This window comes from Engystomops pustulosus, chromosome 5, assembly GCF_040894005.1.
Source record: "Engystomops pustulosus chromosome 5, aEngPut4.maternal, whole genome shotgun sequence".
Lineage (NCBI taxonomy): Eukaryota > Metazoa > Chordata > Amphibia > Anura > Leptodactylidae > Engystomops > Engystomops pustulosus.
The window spans coordinates 158,638,830-158,663,158 of record NC_092415.1 but is presented as its reverse complement, the minus strand read 5'-3'; the positions used below and the strand labels follow the sequence as shown (position 1 = coordinate 158,663,158).

The 24,329-nt window shown below is 43.8% G+C and overlaps 1 long non-coding RNA gene across 1 annotated transcript in view; it reads right to left on the bottom strand.

Moving 5' to 3' along the window:
* Positions 1 to 9,841, bottom strand: part of LOC140133420 (uncharacterized) — a 52,621-nt gene extending 42,780 nt beyond the window's left edge. The window contains exon 1 of the long non-coding RNA XR_011855888.1: positions 9,478 to 9,841. This is a non-coding gene — a long non-coding RNA (uncharacterized lncRNA). The remainder of the gene's footprint in view (positions 1 to 9,477) is intronic.
* Between the last annotated feature and the right edge of the window lie 14,488 nt (positions 9,842 to 24,329).

Here is a 24,329-nt window from a genome sequence, read left to right as displayed (position 1 = left end):
ATACAGTGAGGAACACTACCGCCATACAGTGAGGAGCACTACCGCCAAACAGTGAGGAACACTTCCATTATACAGTGAGGAACACTACCACCATACAATGAGGGACACTACGATTATACAGTGAGGGACACTACCGCCATACAGTGAGGAACAATACTGCCATACAGTGAAGAATACAGCCATACAGTGAGAACACTACCACCATATTACTGCCATACAGTGGGGGACACTACCGCCATACAGTGAGGGAAACACCCCCCAGACAGTGAGGAACACTACCACCATACAGTGAAGAATACAGCAATATGGTGAGGGACACTACTGCCATACAGTGAGGAATACTACCCCCCATACAGTGAGGAACACTACCCCCATACATTGAGGACCACTACCCCCATTCAGTGAGAAACACTACCACCATACAGTGAGGAACATTACCCATATACAGTGGGGAACAGTACCGCCATGTTCCTTTCTTCTTCCCAGAGTTCTCTGTCCCATGTAACACAATGTGCTTGCGGCCATTTTGCTAATAAAGGGGAAAAAAATGTTTACATTTGTTCCCATGATCTTCGGATTTGTGACGAATGAAAGTTTTCCTGAAATTCTAAATGATTTTAGAATCGTTAGAATCGATTCACCCATCTCTACTGTACAGTGATGGACACTTACTCATAGATCCAGACACTATGACTACGGCAATATTTATATATTTGTTATCCTTTCTTCTAAAATAAACTTTTAAAATGATGCTAATGAGCCTAAGGGACTACCCCAAATACTCTGATCTGGATTTACAGATTGTTACATTGTCTCATTTTCCTTGCACTTCCTCCTGCTCACTGCACAAGTGCTGGGGAAGCAGGGTAATGGTAAGACATTGTAACAACATGTAAAGCCAGATCACAGAGGGACTAGGATAGCCCCACAGGCTCATTAGCATAATTTTACATGTTCATTTTAGAAGGAAGGAAAACAAATATAATATTACCACAGGCACAGTGCTTGGATGTATGAGTAATTGTTCCTGGTTTACCATGATGGATTTTGATGGTAGATTTTCTTTAACCCCTTCTCTCACCACTTTGGGAGCTGTGACCTGCAATGCCCTTGATATGAGATGTCCAAGCCATTGTCATTGTTCCAGTTATTATCGACTACTTTAACCCCTTGCTACTCATGAACTTTTGCAGTGTTCCAGTTTTTACCTCCTACATTTAAAAATCTCTAACCTTTCTTTTTCATGTAGAGAGCTATTTGAGTATTTGTTTTGTGCGTCACAAAATGTACTTTGTAGTGGAAATATTTTGTATTCCATGGCATGTACTGGGAAGATGTCACAGCCAGTGACTTTTCACATGTGATTGCGCCGACAGAGCAGTGAGTGCCAGACTACTCCCCCACCGGCCGCTCTGCCCTTCACATGAAGGGGAAAATAATTGCGAATGTTAGCAATACACTAGCATTTGCGATTATCACAGGGCTTCTGGCGTAGTATTTTGTTTTGTCAAACGGGAATGAGAATGGCATGTCAGCTTATCATGACTGCATGACTGATGCAGTGGTGGATTAAGTGTTCTATGGGCCCTAAGCTGTTCACACAACAAGGACCCCCCCCCCAACAACATGAGACCTCCCTTTAATAAAAACACCACAGCAGTGCCCCCCTTTAATGAAATGTCCACAGCAGAGCCCTCTTTACAAAAATGTCCACGGCAGAGCACTATTAATGAAATGTCCACAGCAGAGTCCTCTCCCCATAAATAATATGTCGGCAGCAGAGACCCCTTCAATGAAATGGCCACAACAGAAGTTCTCCCTCTAATGAAATTACCACAGCAGTGTCCCCCTTTAATGAAATGTCCAAAGTAGAGTCCCCCCCCCATAAATAATATGTCGACAGCAGAGACCCCTTCAATGAAATGGCCACAACAGAAGGTCTCCCTTTAATGAAATGGCCACAGCAGTGCCCCCCTTTAATGAAATGTTCTTAGCAGGGCTCCTCCCTTTTTGGAAATGTCCACATTGAGCCCCTTTGGGCGGCTGTGACCCTGCAACTTCATAGAGTATGCGCGTGGACCGGAAGAGGAGAAGACTAGGCCTTGGTGAGAAGTAGTATTCTTTTTGTAACCTGAAGATCTTCATATAGTGCCCGCCCAAACCACCTATATGAAGATCCGCCATTGTTCTCTATGCATGGAATGAGTCAAGCCCATGATTCTGCTTCATACATCCTTAACAGACACATGACTTACAGGTATATTAAACGTCGTTAAGGTGTTAAAGTTAGAGTACCACCTCCACAAGGATTATTATTTTCTCTGGTAGATAAGCAGATTTGTCTTGTGAGAAGTATAGGGATTACCCTGGGAGAAGTGGGATGGGACCTGGGTTCAAACTGCTTTATTAGCATACAGATTAAACTAGGAATACTTTATCTCAGGAATGAGTAATCATTTCTCTCCATCATACTGCCAGCAGATTATAACGCTTGGAGGAGGTGGTAGACTCCTTTTAACTGAGGATGTAAAGGAAAAACTATTTTTTTCATCTTGTCAGTGACAAGAAAACAAAACTTATGCACATGTTACCATTGCAATCATAATGACCTAAACAATACAATAAATGGAATGAGACAGAGAGATAAGAATTGCAATTTTTTGGTAATACATCTACCCCAAAATAGAGCCAGTAAAAATATAACATTCCAAAAAACATGTGTAAGAAAATAAGAGGTTAAAATGGGAATATCTCAGGTGATCAATGATGACCACTAAGGATAAAATGAAATAAATAACATCCCTGGTGGCCTAGTTCAGTGATGGCGAACCTTTTAGAGACAGAGTGCCCGAACTACAACCAAAATCTACTTATTTACCATTAAGTGCCAAGGTGGAATTTTAAGCAGTAATTTATTGCTACCTGTTCTTCCACTTCTTTCAATTGTATTGGCCACATGTGGCCATCAATACAGTTGAAAGAAGGAGGGCAAATTGAGACTTTCATTATAGCTTCTCTCCAAGTTGCCTGGGACTGCAGGAAGATTTGATGGATTTGGTCCTGTTTGGTGAACTCTGTCCTGGGGTGATGGCTTGAGTGCCCACAGAAAGGGCTCTGAGTGTCACCTCTGGCGCCTGTGCCATAGGTTCGCCACCACTGGCCTAGTGGATTGAACATTTTACTGGTGATATTACAGGATGTCAATGTAGTAGTGCTATCAGAAAGCTTGACATACCACTGTCCTTGGCATAAAATTTCTTACTACAAAATGGACACAATTTTGAATGATGGCCCTTCAGACAACATGGCAACCTACAGAATTCAGAAAATGTTGAAGTTCCTCGCTCTGTAGACATTCATTCACCCCAAGTTTTAAATTTAGAACTTAATAATATTTGCATATACAAAAGAAAAAAGAAAAACGAGGGTGCACTCACTTTTTCCTTTGGCTGGTCTGTGTTTTGGAATCCCCTTCAATCCCGTGCTACAACGGTCTCTGGCAAGTGAAGTAAATCCAATAAAAAGTTTGAAGAAAAACCGGAGCACTTGTTGGGTAAAATCCAAAAACTTTCTTTATTTGGTTTCCATTAAAAAAGCGCACATAGCCTGTGCATAATAGGTGTAGGTGTAGGTGTAGGTGTAGGTGTAGGTGTAGGTTGCAATGGCAGGGAAGTTTTTGGATTTTACCCAACAAGTGCTCCGGTTTTTCTTCAAACTTTTTATTGGATTAATAATATTTGGGACAGTCTATCAGAGCAGTACATGTCACAACTCAGAATGAGCAACTATACTGCTGACTCATCGGCATATTGTTCGCTTGTGTATTGAGCAATACTTAGGGTCACACACAGTTGAATAGGATTATTTAGTTGTCAAATAGTGTGGTTTTATGTCTTCTTTGCTCAAGATTTTCTCTTTCAATTCTATGTATGTAATTCCATGTGTACTTGAAGTTTATAAAGGAAACTTCATGGTTATCATAAAGTGGTATTGTGGTTTCAACAAATAAATTCTTACTAAAATGAAAAGCCATATCTGATATTATTTGTGAAGATATTGACCATTGTTTCCAAGATTCCTGCCAGCAGTCATGTAATGGGGCTCAGGAAAGAGAAAAAACACAGTCATGTGGAAACAATAGGAGGGAGGGCCCTGCTCACAACAGCTTACAGAGGGTGATGGTGTGACACAAGAGGTATTCAAGGGTGAATGATGGTCCAGCCATTTTTATGGGGGAACAGAATAAAAAATAATTTAATAAACAATGCTTTTGGAGCCAGTTATCAGCCACCATCTTAGATACAGAGTGCAAGGTCAATGGCATTTTTAGAGAAGCCTCAAAGTTTAACTTCCATTGAGGGGAAAATATTGGAAGGGTTAGTAAAAGACTATATACCGCAGTATAAGGATAGAAGTTGTCAGACTAACCTGATCTGCTTCTATGAAGAGGTGTGAAGACGCCTGGACGGAGGAGCTGCTGTTGATAACGGGGCACATTTACTAAGGGATTCGCCCCGTACTTTTGTCGGACTATGCACGTTCTTCAAGGCTAAATCAGCTTTCAGATGTATTTAAGAAGTGTCTGCGCCGCTATTGTTGTCACACGTACCCTTTTGTGACGCAGCTGCGGTGGCCTCCATGCAATACAAATTAGGGGCATGCTGCCAGTCAATCCGACTGATATGGACTGAGCACCGTATTTAACTTGCAAATTGTGTTTCAAGATGAATTCTGTCGGGCCAGGGCAGGGAAGCGACAGATATGTTATTCACGATCTTAATGAAACGCTGCACGCAACAATACACACGGAAATAGCACTTTTAGTGCATTTTCATACTTTCTATGTAAATGTGCCAGATTGTGTTCTTGAAATTTGCAAAGACATTCAACACTCTCCCCACAGACACCTGATGGGTAAAATAAGGTCTATTGGTTTGACAAGAATAATTTGCAAGTGTATGAATCCAGAGAGTTGTGGTCAACGATTCCTACTCAGAATGGTCACCAGTTATAATTGGTGTACCCCAGGATCTGTGATATAGAGGTCATAACCAATAGCACTGTGTCTACTTTTGAAGATGACACTAAGATGTGTAGTGTAATACAGTCTATGGAGGATGTTCAAAGGCCGCAGGGTGACTTGGACAAGCTGGGGAACATGTATCTTTATTTCTGCTAGCTAAATTGTCTAATTTTTGTGACTTTACACTGCAACTTTTGCTGTTGATTTTCAAGTACGCCTTTGTCTGCACCTAGTGCAGTGCCTTATGTGTCTTTTTTTCCAGATGTTCTGTGCGACTTTTCACTTATGTATCACTTTTATTTTGCTTATTTTTGCAACGTTTTAAGACACAAAACTGCAAATGGTGCAGGGCAGGTGCAAAGGGAGTATTTTTTCATGGACCCCGTTTTAACATGGAATTATTTCACATGCTTTAAATTTTTAAAATTTTGCACATTAACCTGCTTTTTTTTTTAATTCAAACATTTTTTCATTTACATTTTATTTTTTAATTTATTATTATATATATATTTTAATTTATTGTTTATAATTTATTACTTCTGAGGGTGAGATCACACATGGCGTTTTGGTTGAATTCAAAAACGCATTACAACAGCTGAGGAGGGGTGATTTGCCTAATTACATTACTATAATTTACTGTACATATACTGTACACTACTGTAATTTACTGTAATTAACAACGCATTAATGCAGGTGCGTTTTGTAAACGCAAAAGTTAACAGTAATGTAATTAGGCAAATAACCTCTCCTCAGCTGTATTTCAAAATGCAATGAAAATGCGAATAAAACACAACACAACGTGTGACCTCTCCCTTCACAGCAGGTGTGACCACAGCCTTGTATGTCGTCATCTCCCTGGGGTGTCACTACAGTGATAAAAAATCCAGTACACGGCCTCAAATCCAAAATTTACAGTATTGTCTACTCCTTCATAAACCCCCACACATGGCTTGTGTCCACTCCTGCATATAACCCCCTCACGTGGCCTGTGTCCATGTGGATTTGAGACATTTGCAACAAAAAGTCTCAAAAAGAAGCCAAAATTTGCGCCTCTGCCACGACAGGAAAAACTGAACATGTATCACAAGAAAAAAGATACATAAGGTGCAAAGACCTTCCAAATGTCTAAATTGTACACCAAAGAAAAAAAATATATGATACATGTCGCCCACTGAGTTTTTGGGCATCCACTTGGCAAATGAGGTCCAATGTGAATCAAATGGGCCATATAAAAAATATGGTGGAAAGTTGTTCCAAGTTAAAATACATGAAAAGACAGGGGAACACTGTCTGGATCATGAGAAAACAAGGTTTAATCTCCAGAGAAGACAATGCTTCTTTATTGTAAGAACTGTCGATCTGTGGAATAGCCTGTCTCAGGGGCTGTTCACATTAGGGACAGCAAAGAGCTTTAAGAAGGGTCTGGATGCCTTTTTAAATAGAAATTACATTAATGGATATGTTGTAATATATAATTATTTCCCTTACATTTCTTTCTCATCCTACCCCTTCCTTTTCCTTCCTTAATTGAACTTAATGGACATAAGTCGTTTTTCAAGGATACCACCTATTTAACTATATACTAGAAGAACCACCACCAGGAGCAGGAACAATAGCAAAACTGTAAAGAATCTTCATAACTAAACATATGCTAAATAGTTGACAAATATGTGCATGAGATAGCTGCAACAAAGTAGTCTCTATTTCTAGAGAACCAGTTGACTATCCCGTGGATCCAATGAAGGACCCGGCGCAATGCATTCCGAGAAAACTTTAATATTAAAATTAAAATATGTACATAAAAACAATTAATATATCAGGACAAGAAGCGTTTCGGATACTTCATCAGTTGTGTTACATGACATGAGTAAGTATGATCTATATAATAGACATGATTTGGCGCGTTCACGGCCCCCGGGCGGGGAGTCCCGTGCAGGATGATTAATAGAATACAGATGACATCGATAAAGAAGCCTATAAATTCTAACAAAGACTACTAAACATAACATAACAGTGGAGGAAATATTTAAAAGACTCTTATTTTTATGCCAATAGGCTATGCGACTCTTGTTAAAAACAACCTACTTATTGGCCATATGGGACGCGGTACTTTTCCGCTCTTCTTGCCGGTATAAGGGTGGAAAAACTACAAATATGAATCTTGGTTGGCACTATTTTGAACTACATCTACGGAAGCCTGTAATTATATCATATGCTATGAAGGCACCTTACTAATGGAATGAAGTTGTTCGTGTTCATGCAAGAATACTAAGCGATATATACTGATGTAGGGTTATTTGTCTAATCGGTTCGTTCTGAACAAGGGTAATGTTATTATACTAAAATGGTTTTGGTGATTTTGTTTTAACCCGTAGGCTTCAACGTTTTTAATTTGAACATCCAGAAAATTTCTTTACGTTTCAATATTTCAAATCTGTTGGACGTTTCCTCTCTGATGTGGTCTATTGGGATAATGCTATATTTAGAATTACTTTTATGTTTCATTTTCATATGTCTGGATAGACTATGTTTTTGGTTGCCGTGAAAATTATTGAATCTGTGTTGATTTAAACGGCAATGGAGGGGTTGCGTCGTTCTTCCAATATATTGTATACCGCATTGGCACTCAATCAAATAGATGACATAACGAGATTGGCAAGTCATATTTGTTTTTATGATGAATTTTTCTTTGGTACAATTCGAATGAAAGTTGTCAGTATCATGCTTAATGACTTTGCAGCACTGGCATTTACTTTTATTGCATCTTGTTACTTTGTTGCTACTATTATCTATGCTAATGGTGGTACAGGCAGTCCCCGGGTTACATACAAGATAGGTTCTGTAGGTTTGTTCTTAAGTTGAGTTTGTATGTAAGTCGAAACCGTATACTTTATTTTTGTAACCCCAGTTTCTGAAATACTCAGACCAGCCCTTCTGGCACCAACAACCATGCCACGTTCAAAGGCACTCAAATCACCTTTCTTCCCCATACTGATGCTCAGTTTGAACTGGAGGAGATTGTCTTGACCAAGTCTACATGCCTAAATGCACTGAGTTGCCGCCATGTGATTGGCTGATTAGAAATTAAGTGTTAACGAGCAGTTGGACAGGTGTACCTAATAAAGTGGCCGGTGAGTGTATACCATACCATGCTGCAGTATACGTGGTATATACCACACCATACTGCAGTATACGTGGCATATACCACATCAAACTTCAGTATACGTGGCATATACCACACCATACTGCAGTATATACATCACGGTATGTTATATTATGGTATATACCACACCATAATGCAGTATACGTGGCATACACCACACCCTGCTGCAGTATACGTGGCATACACCACACCATGCTGCAGTATACGTGGCATATACCACACCATGCTGCAGTATACGTGGCATATACCACACCATGCTGCAGCATACGTGGCATATACCACACCATGCTGCAGCATACGTGGCATATACCACTCCATACTGCAGTATACGTGGCATATACCACTCCATACTGCAGTATACGTGGCATATACCACTCCATACTGCAGTATACGTGGCATATACCACTCCATACTGCAGTATACGTGGCATATACCACTCCATACTGCAGTAAACGTGGCATATATCACACAATGCTGCAGTATACGTGGCATATACCACACCATATTGCAGTATACATGGTATATACCACACCATACTGCAGTATACATGGTATATACCACTCCATACTGCAGTATACGTGGCATATACCACACAATGCTGCGATATACGTGGCATATACCACACAATGCTGCAGTATACGTGGCATATACCACACCATACTGCAGTATACATGGCATATACCATACTGCAGTATACATGGCATATACCACTCCATACTGCAGTATACATGGCATATACCACACCATATTGCAGTATACATGGCATATACCACTCCATACTGCAGTATACATGGCATATACCACTCCATACTGCAGTATACATGGCATATACCACTCCATACTGCAGTATACGTGGCATATACCACACAATGCTGCAGTATACGTGGCATATACCACACCATGCTGGAGTATACGTGGCATATACCACACCATGCTGCAGCATACGTGGTATATACCACACCATACTGCAATATACATGGCATATACCACTCCATACTGCAGTATACATGGCATATACCACTCCATACTGCAGTATACATGGCATATACCATACCATACTGTAGTACTATACTTGGTATATACCATACCATGCACAACATATAGTATACTACACAGCATTATACACGTCTTACACCATACATAACTATAGGCAGCACATACTTCATAACCTCTAAGACAATGTATGCTTCATTATACAGCATTACGGGACTATATTATAGTCAGGCGGTATACACATGACACAGCAGAACGCCCACTTCCGTTGCTACATATACACAGCGCGGTACCGCACCTTCAGCAGGGCTATGGAGTGGAATAAGGCGGACGGGTTGTCCAGCAGGATCCGCTCCCTCAGCAGGTTACTGCCGTAGGCGAAGTAGTAGAATACGCTGTCCCCGGGCTGTATCCCGGCCGTGCTGCTCCTCTCCATGTCGCCGGTGCAGTGCAGGATACTCCCGCTGTCACCACTACATACATAGCCGCCTGTCACCACAGCGGCCCGCGCTGCCCCCGCCCCCCGGAGCGCCAGCCTGTGATAGGGCCCCGGTGTCATGTCCTGTGCAGGTGACGAGGCCCGGGAACGTACCAGAGCAGCGCACATAGAGGAGCCTGACAGTCACACACTGCGGGCGGCAGGGGCACATGACTGGCCTGCAGGAGATCATGCTCCGTCTATATTGTCACAGTTCACAGCCACAGCGATTTTTGGCATTTATGATATTGCAGATCACAGGGAAAACATTTGTGTTTTTTTCTTTAACCCCGAAGCCACTTTTCACCTTCCTGACACGGCCTATTTTTCTCAAATCTGCCCTGTGTCACTATAAGTGGTTATAACTTTTGAAGACTTTAACATATCCAAGTGATTTTGAAGTTGTTTTCTCGTTACACTTTGTACTTCATGTTAGTTGAAACATTTTGGTGGTATGTTTTGCATTTATTTATGAGAAAATCAGATATTTGGTGAAAATTTGGAAAGATTCGCAATTTACCAAATTCAAAATGTTCTTTTTGCACACAGTCATAACAGCAAAAACACTTAATAACTAACATTTAAAGGAATGTCTACTTTATGTGGAAATAGTTTTTTATGCATCCTCTCATTTTTGTAGGATGTTTTGGGCCTTTGAACATTAGGTGCAATTTTCACATTTTTATAAAAAACACAAAATCCTGCTATTGAGGGACCTGCTCAGGTTTCAAGTCACTTTGAGAGGCCTAAATAAAAGTGAAACCCCATAAATTACCCCATAATAGAAACTAAACCCCTTAACGTACATAAAACAACTTTTATGAAGTCTGTTAACCCTTTAATTGTTTTACAGGGTTTAAAACAAAATCGGATGCAATTTTGAAATTAAATTGGCTAAGTGAATGTGTCTTTAGAAAAGAGAGGGAAAGCGGATGTGCAAACAAGATAAATTTTATTATTTCATCAATATACAAAGATAAAAACATTTAAAAACCCAAAAAATGGGAAAAAGAACACAATGGTCTCTCCTCAGAGAAATATTTCATATATGTACAACCAACAATGGATAACAAAGCTGCTAAATATAAAGGTGTAAAAATATGCACAAAATCACATGTAATAAGGTGCAAAGTGCCTAGGCTGAATACATACAAAGGTTCTTGGACTGTGTGCTGTGTGGTGTACAAGACAAGTAGAGACAGTGTCTCAATGCAAGGTGTTTACATATTATGAGATCAAAAAAACAAAACAAAACATAGATAAAGTGCTGCGTGCAAAAAATAGCAGCTAGTGGTGTAGATACACAATTCAAGTAGATACAATAAAGCAGTACATCACATTATATTACCTAATGTAGAGCATGAAGAGGAGAGACCACAAACGCCCCACGCGTATCGCCCGTCTGGCGGGCTTCCTCAGGGGACTTGTCTTGTACACCACACAGCACACAGTCCAAGAACCTTTGTATGTATTCAGCCTAGGCACTTTGCACCTTATTACATGTGATTTTGTGCATATTTTTACACCTTTATATTTAGCAGCTTTGTTATCCATTGTTGGTTGTACATATATGAAATATTTATCTGAGAAGAGACCATTGTGTTCTTTTTCCCATTTTTTGGGTTTTTAAATGTTTTTATCTTTGTATATTGATGAAATAATAAAATTTATCTTGTTTGCACATCCGCTTTCCCTCTCTTTTCTAAAGTATCATTATTTGGATGTGTTATTTGTCTATTGCATTATTTTCCCCTCTCAAATCTTGCTAAGTGAATGCGTTTTTCATAAAATGTACAAATTCTCAGTGGATAAAATACCAAAATGCTACATAAAATTTCATACGCAATCTCTCCCGAGTATAACAATACTCAGGGGTGAACCTAGCCCAGTGGTGGCGAACCTATGGCATGGGTGCCAAAGGTGGCACTCATAGCCCTCTCTATGGGCACCCTCGTGCATAACTCTCTGTAAAGCACTATAATGGATCAGAAAGGTATCTACTCTCTGTAAAGCACTATAATGGATCGGAAAGGTATCTACTCTCTGTAAAGCACTATAATGGATCGGAAAGGTATCTACCTTTCTGATCCATTATAGTGCTTTACAGAGAGTTACATGATCTTATTTTGATTTACTGCTTCACAATTTCAACCTCTGTTTGGTTTCTACCATATTCTAGTATTTCCACCTGTTTAATTTTTTGTCATTTACCTGGTCAGGAGAGGCTTTGCTCATTGGGGGGAGCTGGTGTTGGTCAGGTTGACCGGCTTTATCATATGCCAGGTCTCCCTGTTGGTTTACATTTGTGTGTAGTCCACACTTTTAAATGTTTTTAATATTTCTGTGTTGTGGTGTACTATGGTACAAATAAAATTTGTTTACTTTTTACTTTTGGGTCTCATAGCATACATCCTTTTTTTATTTATGTATTTATATTTTGTATTACATGGCGACACACTATGCATTATATACTATATAGCGGCACACTATGCATTTTGTACTATATGGCGGCACGCTATATGCATTATATACTATATGGCGGCACGCTGTATGCATTATATACTATATGGCGGCACACTGTGTGTATTATATACTATATGGCGGCTCACTGTGTGTATTATATACTATATGGCGGCACGCTGTATGTATAATATACTATATGGCGGCACGCTGTATGTATTATATACAATATGGCGGCACGCTGTGTGTATTATATACTATATGGCGGTACACTATATGTATTATATATTATATGGCGGCACGCTGTGTGTATTTTATGTTAAATACAGCGTGCCGCCATATAGTATATAACACATACAGCGTGCAGCCATATTAACATACAGTCATACAGCATATATGCAGCGTATTCACTCATATAGCATTCATATAAACACACCACACACATACAGTATATACACACTTATATACAGTCATACAGTATGCAAACACACACTCACCATACAGGATATAGAGATGCCATCGGATCAGCGGACCCCCTCAGGTAAGCGCCACGTGGTTTGTTTCATCTGCAATGCCATTTACAAGATTTCTCTGATCGCGGGTGTTAGAGCCGGATGTCAGCAGCTATAATATACAGCCAACACACACAGCTTCTGGTGCCGACTCCGTTCAGGAGCCAGTGCCAGAAGCTTGACGTAATAATACTGCAAAATGCGGGAACGCACCTCCCGTCATGCAATACTATTACGTCAACTCTCGGGAAGGGGTTAAAGGTACAATTTTGGGGGAAATGAAAATGTTTTGGATAAATACTGTTAATTTTAAGGGGGGATTTTAAAACAAGAGATAACCCAATTTATTCCTTACACCTTACAGGTGGGGGCTCGGCCGTCGGAAAATTTTGCTATTTCTGGGGCCCCAAGTGAAGTTGGCCCCTCATGTTTCTTAGTTCGGTTAAGAGAGTCTGCCATATGCTCCCACTGTACCAATCACCTCCAAACCCTAAAATAAACCATTACAATACCTTATAGGTGACAGTAATTGCGTTATCATGGTGCCAGTGTTGCTCCTCAGTGTCGGTGTTTCGGCACAAAAACAACTTTAATTTCAATTTATTAAGTGCACAACCCTTACGTATGTGCAGCATGCCGCTGTATCTGGCCAAGGCGAGCCACCCGGTGCAAAAGAGCCAAGTGCACTGTGCCGAGGCAGAGATTTCAAACCAAGCGGCCGTGAGGAGGCTGGGGAGGTTGACTGGGTCCAAGCGCTCTCCCATCTCCTTCACTGGATGTCATAAGAAAATAAAGCTGAATAAAATTCATTTTTGGGCCAAAGCACCAACTCTTGAGTAGCCACACTGGAACCATGTTAACGCAATTACTGTCATATTCATATTGCCATACTGTAGTATAGCAGTATATGATAGGATCGACCCTAGGGGGTCTGAAAAAATGGTACAATAAAAAAAGTTTAATAAAAATTATAATAAAAAAACTAAATTCAAATCACCCCTCCCCCCTTTCCATAGAAGTCATATAAATATAAATAAACAGTAAAATCATAAACAAGTTAAAGGGAACCTGTCACCAGGAGACCCATTTTTAGCACTTCCCCAGTCCCCACAGAGCATAGTACATACACTGCCAAAGTGTTTTTGTATTAACAATTGGTTTTACAGAAAAAAAGATATGTTATATTGTACCTTTCATTAGCATGTGCTGTGTGACTAGGCAGTTGCCAAATGGGAGGGGCTGGAAAGGAGCAGTTCCCCCCCACCCTTGGCAAACAGCTACTCCATGTGACCTTTTCAAATATACGAAAACACCCATCACTTGGCTTAGCGACGCCCCTGCTCCTCTACAGCCAATCCCGAATGTGGGGAGTTATTCATATATTTGAAAAGGTCACATGTTTCGCAAGGGTTGGGGGGAACTGCTCCTTTCCAGCCCCTCCCAATTGTCAACTGCCTAGTCACACAGCAGATGCTAATGAAAGGTACAATATAACATCGTTTTTTCTGTAAAACCTATTTTTTATACAAAAACACTTTGGCAGTGTATGTACTATGCTCTGTGGGGACTGGGGGAGTGCTAAAAATGGGTCTCCTGGTGACAGGTTCCCTTTAAGTATCGGCGTGTTCAAAAGTGCCCAATCTATAAAAATATAATAAAGGTTTTTCACTGCGCTTAACCCCCTAACGGAAAATAGTGCCCAAAGTCAAAAATGGCACTTTTTTGCCATTTTGAAAAACATATAAAATTCAATAAAAAGTGATCAAAAGGTCTTATAAAGTACACCAAAGTCTGAAAAAGTTATTAGCGTCAGAAGATGGCAAAATCCCCAAAAAATTTTTGTACAGAAGGTTTTGATTTTTGTAAACATAAGAAAATATTATAAAACCTATACAAATTTGTTATCCCCGTGATCGCACCGACCCAAAGAATAAAGTAGACGTGTCATTTGGGGCACTCAGTAAAATCCAAGCCCACAAGAGAACGTTGCAAATGCATTTTTTCACCATTTTCACTGCATATGGAATTTTTTTCCCACTTCCCAGTATACGGCATGGAATATTAAATACCGTTACTTTGAAGTGCAATTTGTTACGAAAGCCGTCACACAGCTCTTTATGTGGAAAAATAAAAAAGTTATAGATTTTTGAAGGTGCAGAATGTCTTCTGATCACTTATCAGAAGACATTCTTTTTCAATTAAATAACACATTTTATTCCTGAACCATGGTCCCTTTGAAAAATGCTCGGGTCTCCCATTGACTTCAATGGGGCTCGTTATTCGAGACGAGCACTCGAGCATCTGGAAAAGTTCGTCTCGAATAACGAGCACCCGAGCATTTTAGTGCTCGCTCATCTCTAATTGTGAGCCCTATTGGGGACAGGAACCAATTTGGCAAACTCTGCAGCACTGCATAATATGTGTGGACTACTGAATATAGAAATTATTATTAATACCTTTACTTTTCGCAGCCATTCAATTGCACTCATGCTTTACCAGTTAGCTTCCTAAAGGTGGCACTACATTTCCTTTTTTATCTAAAATAGAGCTTGAGTATTTTTAAATTCAGCAGTTTGATCTCTGGAAAGCAAATCAGTACCTTCCAAGAACTCAGTTCACCTAATAGCCTTATATCAACTGAACTAATCCGTATTGATAATTCGATCTAACAAGTGCAATGTATTCAGTATTTCTGATGAACAGTATTAATCTGTAGAAATTTAGAAAAAGATTTTTTCCTGGAGAGAGGTTTCTGGAATTTCAAGCAGAGTTTTAATCACATTCTTTCTTTCGTCTCCCTGGTCCAATTACAATTACCCATAAAGTATGTTTTAAAACAGTAAGCATTTCTGGTTCTGCAGCGTCAACAGTGCTGGAAACTTGGCAGATATCTTGTTTAAACAACTCGGTTCCAAGTTCCCATTTGGCAGGTGTTTCCATTATACGACAAAGCAGACCTATTCAAGTAGGAAACGTGCCAATGTACATAGCAACAAGAGAATTATTTTTTCTTTTATTTTTGCTGGTCATAAAATATTTGGACATTGTTTCTTTTTGGATGGTAAATACATCCAGTTGGTTTGATTACACCATGCCATGTTCAGCCATGTTAAGAACATTAAAGGGCACCTACCACCACAAATCTACCTATAAAGGTAGATCGGGTGGTAGGTGAATCAATGGGACGTGAGGATAGCCCTTTTAAGGGCTAATCCTCACGTCCCCGCACTGTTTTATAAACTTTTATTACATTAATATGTTAATTTACTTATGCGGCTACTGGGGCGTGGAGTAGCCGCATCTGAGGTTACACGAGGCGGCTACTCCACGCCCCGGTAGCCACATTACCCCTCCTACTCACCATGTTCGGCGCGCAGCTGCTCGTAGCTGCGCGCCCTCGTCCGCCGATCCTGCCGTCTGCGCATGCGCAGAACAGCAGGCCCGCGCCTGCGCAGCCCCGGCTTCAGAGCAGTGACCGCGCAGGCGCGGGCCTGCTGTTCTGCGCATGCGCAGACGTCAGGATCGGCGGACGAGGGCGCGCAGCTACGAGCAGCTGCGCGCCGAACATTGTGAGTAGGAGGGGTAATGTGGCTACCGGGGCGTGGAGTAGCCGCCTCGTGTAACCTCAGATGCGGCTACTCCACGCCCCAGTAGCCGCATAAGTAAATTAACATATTGATGTAATAAAAGTTTATAAAACAGTGCGGGGACGTGAGGATTAGCCCTTAAAAGGGCTATCCTCACGTCCCATTGATTCACCTACCACCCGATCTACCTTTATAGGTAGATTTGTGGTGGTAGGTTTCCTTTAAGAACATAATTAAACTTTATACCTTGCAAAAGACTAAGTAAAAATATTTAAAAATTGAAATCACCTCCTTTCCCTAGAACACACAGAAAAAGAAATTTAAAAAATCATAAACATGTTAGTAGAGATGGGAGAATTTGTTAAAATTTGTTTCGTCACGATTTGCCGAATTTTTCAAAAAAATTTGTTTCGACCCGAATCGAATCAAAACGAATCACGTTAAAAAACAGGCATTTCCTGGCTGCAGAGAGCCTGTAGGGTGTTGTAGAATGTTGTGCCATGCTTAAATATGCATAGGGAGCGTGGTTTGGTCTTCAAACAATGCTGTGTTTTAGTATGACACGCACATAACAGCCGCGGCTCTTAGAATCGCTTCACTCTTCACTTCCATGTGCACTTACATAGGCCAACTTCCCCAAATAAGTGAAACGGGAACGCAGCCTGACAAGGTAACGTCTGTGCCAGCTCGAAAGGACCGAGCTGAGGGCCAAGATCCCACTATAACATCAAAGAGTGCACTCTTTTCACACTGACATCAGTTGATTCCATAGATTACGACAGAACCTGTTCTGTTAAACGCGGATACATGTGGAAAGCCCCAAAACAGTGCAGAGAATGTCAGCAGTAATTTTGCATTGACGTCACTGATCATTTTGCCCTTCTTTTCATGTGTCAGTGTCCTCTTTCAATCGGTCAATAATCCATCAGTATTGCTAAAGCCAAAAACAAACAGGAGTTGATCCAGAATAGAGATGAGCAGCAAACGGGATACTTGCATGTCCTCTGTGTTCTGTATCCACTCCTGCTTTTGGCTATCAATCCTAAAGCTTTTCATCCTTCTGACAGATGAAATGAAGGGGAAAACCAAACATAGAGGCAACGACATAGAGTGATGGAGGGTGAAAAAAGCATTATGGAAATCACAGGGTGTTCCAGGGAGACAGCTGTCAGTTGGCAGCAGCATGAGTAGGCTGCAGAGTGGCACAATGACAAATTATGGAGGTGACGGAAACATGGTAGGCCACAAAGTGGCACAATGATAAGAGTGTGGAGGTGGCGGCAGCAGAAGCAGCAGCAGGAGCCCACAGGTGGCAGCAACAGGGATAGCCACAGAGTGGCAGAATGATATAGTGTGAAGGTGGCATCAGAAGCAGCAGGAGCCTGAAGAGTGGCACAATTAAATAGTGTGAAGGTGGCATCAGAAGCAGCAGGAGCCTGCAGAGTGGCACAATGATATAGTGCGTTGGTGGCATAAGTAGCAGCAGCAGGAGCCCGCAGAGTGGCACAATGATATAGTGTGTTGGTGGCATCAGAAGCAGCAGGAGCTCGCAGAGTGGCACAATGATATAGTGTGAAGGTGGCATAAGAAGCAGCAGGAGCGGCAGAGTGGCACAATGATATAGTGTGTTGGTGGCATCAAAAGCAGCAGCAGGAGCCTGCAGAGTGGCACAATGATATAGTGTGAAGATGGCATCAGTAGCAGCAGCAGGAGGAGCTCACAGAGTGGCACAATGATATAGTGTGTTGGTGGCATCAGAAGCCGCAGGAGCCCGCTGAGTGGCACAATGATATAGTGTGAAGGTGGCTTCAGAAGCAGCAAGAGCGGCAGAGTGGCACAATGATATAGTGTGAAGGCGGCATCAGAAGCAGCAGCAGCAGGAGCCCACAGAGTGGAACAATCATATAGTATGAAGGTGGCATCAGAAACAGCAGCAGCAGAAGCCCGCAGAGTGGCACAATGATATAGTGTGAAGGCGGCATCAGAAGCAGCAGCAGCAGGAGCCCGCAGAGTGGCACAATGATATAGTGTGAAGGCGGCATCAGAAACAGCAGCAGCAGGAGCTCACAGAGTGGAACAATCATATAGTATGAAGGTGGCATCAGAAACAGCAGCAGCAGGAGCCCGCAGAGTGGCACAATGATATAGTGTGAAGGCGGCATCAGAAGCAGCAGCAGCAGGAGCCCGCAGAGTGGCACAATGATATAGTGTGTTGGTGGCATCAGTAGCAGCAGCAGCAGGAGCCCACAGAGTGGCACAATGATTTAGTGTGAAGGTGGCATCAGAAGCAGCAGAAGCAGGAGCCCGTAGAGTGGCACAATCATATATTGTGTTGGTGGCATCCGAATCAGCAGGAGCCCGCAGAGTGGCAGAATGATATAGTGTGAAGGTTGCATCAGAAGCAGCAAGAGCGGCAGAGTGGCACAATGATATAGTGTGTTGGTGGCATCAGAAGTAGCAGCAGCAGGAGCCCGCAGAGTGGCACAATGATATAGTGTGAAGGCGGCATCAGAAGCAGCAGCAACAGGAGCCCACTGAGTGGCACAATCATATAGTGTGAAGGTGGCATCAGAAGCAGCAGGAGCCCGCAGAGTGGCACAATGATATAGTTTGAAGGTGGCATCAGAAGCAGCAGCAGCAGGAGCCCGCATAGTGGCCCAATGATATAGTGTGAAGGTGCATCAGAAGCAGCAGGAGCCCGCAGAGTGGCACCACGATATAGTGTGGAGGTGGCGGACAATTCCAGTCCCTTGAATGTGAAGCATCAGAATAGTAGCTGAGGCAGGTAGTTAGAACCCCGACTCATTTCTCAACGTTTGGAGGAGGCGTCATGGCTGATCTAATCTGATGCATTAGGCTTGGTGAGTTGAAATCCTGGCCGATCCAAGCCTGATTCATCTTGACAAAGGTCAGTCTCTCCACGTTACGGGTGGACAAGCGAGTTCTCCTGGGCGTAACGATGGCCCCCGCCACACCGAACACCCGCCCTGATGCCACACTACTGGCCGGGCAGGACAGCTTCTCTACTTCAAACTCCGCAAGTTGCGGAGTCCATTGTCCATCCTCTGTCAGGTCTGACCGGGGGATTCCTGGCAGTCAATGCTCACGTACTACTACCACGGCTGCTGTGGGGAGCTGGGGGGGGTAGGAGCAGAAGCAGTTCCATCAACAGGGTCTGCTTCATGTCCTACTGCGGCTGCTGGTAGCGGCTACCCTCCTCACTAGGCGGGTGAAGGAAATTGCTCATTAAGGAATCCAGACTTGCGGTCTTTCGGACCAAGTTGCCGCTGAAATCCAACCTTTATTCTTTCCAATTGTACTTGAAGAAGGGCTTGTAGCCCAAAACGTGTCTACTATGGAATAAAGCATTTTTTAACCCTTTGTGAAGACTCCTATACGAATAGCGCAGTTCCAGCCTTCTTTTGGGATTTTTAACCCTTCCCTTTGTCTACAGGAGAGGAGGAGCAGGAGCATCCGGAGGAGGTAGAAGACAAGGCGGATGCACCGTAGCATCGTGGCAGTATACTGTGGATAAGGAGGCCGGGAGTCCCTCAGAGTCACTTGCGCAAATGGCCCGCAGCATGCTGCTTTGCCTAACTAGTGACAGCCGAATAGTCAACATCCAGCATAGGGATGACTTTTGGCTCTCCACCCTCTTGGACCCTCGCTACCGGTCCGAAATGGGTGACTTTTTTCCTGCTCCTGAGAGGAAGGAACAACTGGCATACTATAGAGAAATACTGAGCACACAGTTGGCCGCTGTGCCATTGTCCATCCTCTGTCAGGTCTGACCGGGGGATTCCTGGCAGTCAATGCTCACGTACTACTACCACGGCTGCTGTGGGGAGCTGGGGGGGGTAGGAGCAGAAGCAGTTCCATCAACAGTCGCTTAAGTCTGGATTCCTTAATGAGCAATTTCCTTCACCCGCCTAGTGAGGAGGGTAGCCGCCACCAGCAGCAGCAGTAGGACATGAAGCAGACCCTGTTGATGGAATTGATGGAACTGAAAAACCCGAAAGAAGGCTGGAACTGCGCTATTCGGATAGGAGTCTTCACAAAGGGTTAAAAAATGCTTTATTCCATAGTAGACACGTTTTGGGCTACAAGTCCTTCTTCAAGTACAATTGGAAAGAATAAAGGGTGGATTTCAGCGGCAACTTGGTCCAACTTGGTACCTGAAGAAGGGCTTATAGCCCGAAACGCGTCTACTATGGAATAAAGCATTTTTTAACCCTTTGTGAAGACTCCTATCCGTATAGCGCAGTTCCAGCCTTCTTTCGGGTTTTTTAACCCTTCCCTTTGTCTATTGGATTACTGGTTTAACCCAAGGTTAAATTACCAGCACGCTGTGGGGCAGCTTACAGATGTTTTAGAAGCGCATTGATTTTATAATAAGGTAAGCACACCTCTAGGGGGGGGTCATTCCTACGCACCCCCCCTATATTTATTTGTGTGGTTCCCGTGGACACCATACGTATTTCTTCCTCTTTATCCTCACAGTATTATACGAGGCGCCGTCCTCTTGTCTGCCTTTGTTTTGTTTTTTTCTTATTCCTAGTTGTCCTCCTCTCCTGTCACCTGAGTAGAAAAACCACAAAATGACTCTGCTTGTGCTCCAGTGTTTTCCTCCTCCTCCTCCAGTTGAGCCCCCACCGGACTCATGTGGCCATGAGATGTAGTCTCCACTTCTCCAGTGCCCTGACCAGACAGATTTTTCAGCATGAGTTCCAGGACATGATTCAGTGGAATGACGTTATTCATCCCGCAGTCCTGGCGACTGCCAGTGGCTGACATCAAAGTTACACAGGGGAGTACTACGGTCCGCTTGCATCATCAAGAAATCATTAATGGCTCTTCTCTGTTCATACAGGCGGTCTAACATGTGGAGGCTGGAATTCCAATGGGTGGAAACATCGCATATCAGACTATGTATGGGTAGGCCGTTCTGGCGCTGCAACTCGAGGAGGGTGTGCTTGGCTTTGTAAGAATGGCTGAAGTGCGTGCACAGTGTCCTGGCCATTTTTAGAATGTCTTGCAGATGGGTGTAAGACTTCAGGAGCTTGTTGACTACCAGATTGAACACGTGCGCCATGCAAGGCGCATGGACCATCCCTCCTCGGTGCAGCGCGGACACCATGTTCCTCCCATTGTCTGTCACCATGGTTCCGATTTTTAGTTGTCGCAGAGAAAGCCACACATTGATTTCTTCTTGCATGACACAGAGCAGTTCCTCCCCTGTGTGACTTTGTTCGCCCAGGCTAACCAGGTGTAGAACTGCGTGACACCGCTGTGCCCTGCACATGTGGTATGATGGAGCAGCACTTGTGGAGACTGAGGTTTTGGTGGAGAAGGAGGAGGAGGAGACGGACACTGGTGCAGGAGCAGCAGTTTGACAACGTGGAGGAGAAAGCGGCGTCTCTTGTGGAAGTTGTTGGTGTGGCTGGGCGGGAAGCACATTCACCCAGTGGGCCGTAAAGGACATATACTGGCCCTGACCATAATTACAGATCCACATGTCCGCGCTGCTGTGCACCTTGGAAGAAACTGATAAGCTCAACGACTGGCCCACCTTCTGTTGTACATATTGGTGAAGGGCTGGCACAGCCTTTTTGGAAAAAAAATTGCAGCTTGGAAATCTCCACTTCGGTTCGGCACAAGCCATTAGTTCTCTGAAGGGTGCAGAGTCCACGACTTGGAAAGGGAGAGACTGCAGTACCAACAACTTCGACAAGAGCACGGTCAGCTTCTGCACCTTAGGATGGCTGGATGCATAGAGTTGTCTTTTTGTAATTGCCTCACTCAACGACTGCTGGCGCCATGCGTAGCAAGGATCACGAGCATCTGGACCGGGAGATGATGCCTTCGGCAGAGGTGTTGGAGCCTTGACATGCTGAAACAGCATGTGTGCCACTGGGTGCTGCTGCTGTTGCTGCGCCTGCAGGACGGACCGCATCTGACACCCGTTTCTCCAAGGCCATTGGATGGTGACGCTGCATGTGTTGGCGCAGGGCCATGGTGCCAAGGTTAGCTCCCTGGCCACGCTTCATTTTCTGCCCGCAGATACGACATATACCCACGCTCGGCTCCTCTGGTGTCTTTACAAAAAACTGCCACACCGCTGAGGTGGTAATTTTACCACCAACACTCAGCACTGAGCGACTACTACCGCCGCTGCCTCACTGAGCCCCTGTGCCACTGCTTATTTGGGCCTGCGAATCGGGATTTGTACCCCGCGGACGTTTGGCTCCCGTCCTCGCACTGCTGCCACCCTGCTGACTCACAGCAACAGTAGCGACTTGCTGCCTGCTCCACAAGCTGACACTCTCTTCGCCCGACGATGATGAATCCGCTGCTACACCTCTGAAGTCTGCCCCACCTCTTCACTGCAAAGCAGCTGCTGACTGTCCTCAAACACTTCGTCCTCGCTGAATAGTGGTGCTGAGCCCAGACCACCTAGTAGCTCTCTGGCTGCGGGAAAGGAACAGGACAGAGCCTGGTTGAGGACAGGTGAGGGTTGCTGCCCTGCTCCTGGGCCATGCCAACGAATTGTTGTATCAGAGGAACCCACGGACTCTTGGCTGGGGTTGTCAGGTGTTATATTTGAGGAATTGGATGACCTAGTCAACCGTTCAACAACCTTTGGGTTGTTGATCAACACACTGCCACTAGATGTCAATGGCAGATCTGGCCTCACACAGTCACCCCTGCTGCGACATCCCCTTACTGTGCTGCCACCTCTGCCTGCTCCACCTGCCACATTTCTGTCTGACATAGTGGTTTATAAACTATGTGGATTTGACACGTAAATCTGGCTTTAAACTAGAGCCCCCAAAAGGTATTGCAATGTGCGTTATACAGATACCCCACAACTAACTGTGTAATTTCAGCGAAAATCACTGTATAAACTATGTGGATTTCACACGTAAATATGGCTGTAAACTAGAGCCACAATAAGGTATGGCAATGTGCGTTATACAGATACCCCACAACTGACAGTGTCATTTCAGTGAAAATCACTGTATAAACTATGTGGATTTCACACATAAATATGGCTGTAAACTAGAGCCCTCAAAACGTATGGCAATGTGCGTTATACAGATAACCCACAACTGACAGCTCACTACTGCAGATGCATGAATGTCAAACAGATTTCTTCCTATTCGATTTTGTCACTAAATAGAACTGCTATTTGGGGTATATAGAACCCCTGTCAGGCTTGCAGGTGTGGATCCTACTGGACCACTGCAGACGATGACACAAGCCACTACCTGGGACCGGAGTCTAAGTGGTACCCGGTTTCCACCAGAGCCTGCCGCAAGGCGGGTTAGACAAGCTGCGGCGTGGTACCACCAGGTCGTTCCTCAGGCGTGACTTGTCTGCAGTGGGGGCCAAGGTAGAAGTACAGAGACGGCTGACAATCTCGTGGTAGAAGTCCAGGCACAAGGTCAGGGCAGGCGGCAGAGGTGCAACGGCAGAATCCGGTCCAGAGTCAGCAACAGGAGGTCCAAGTAGAAGGGTAAGGGAACACAGCACACAGGACAGCAACACGGAGGAACACCGTCACACGGGAACACGGAGGAGGTCAGGTAACATTGGAACACGGAGGAAGTCAGGTACACAGGGGACACAGGAATCGCAGGCAAATCGCAGAATAGCTTTCTCTCAGGCTGTGAGGCACAAAGATCCGGCAAGAGTGTGAGGGAGGTGCAGGGTTTTTAAAGGGGAAGTGATCAGCCAGTGCACCAATTAGCGGTGCACTGGCCCTTTAAATTTCCTGAAGATGCCGCCGGAACCTGGCAGCGATTCCGGAGCGGGGAGAGGTGAGTCGCGCCGGCACTGCGCCTGCGAGCCTCTGGGAGCACAGGTGAGCCCGCGACCTGCGATATGGGTCGTGGGACCACCCGTGACAACCCCCTTAGAGAACAGCGAGGGATTGCAGCAAGAATTGCACAGCACAATAGCAGCAGCTGGACGCTACAACATGAAGTGTGAAGTGCTGAGATAGAAAATGGCTAGGTTTTATAGGGCTGTGTGACATCACATAAGCCCGCCGGTCGGTGATTGGCTTACAGGTCTGCAGATGTCATCGGGGGTGTTCCTTTCTCCTTCCCAG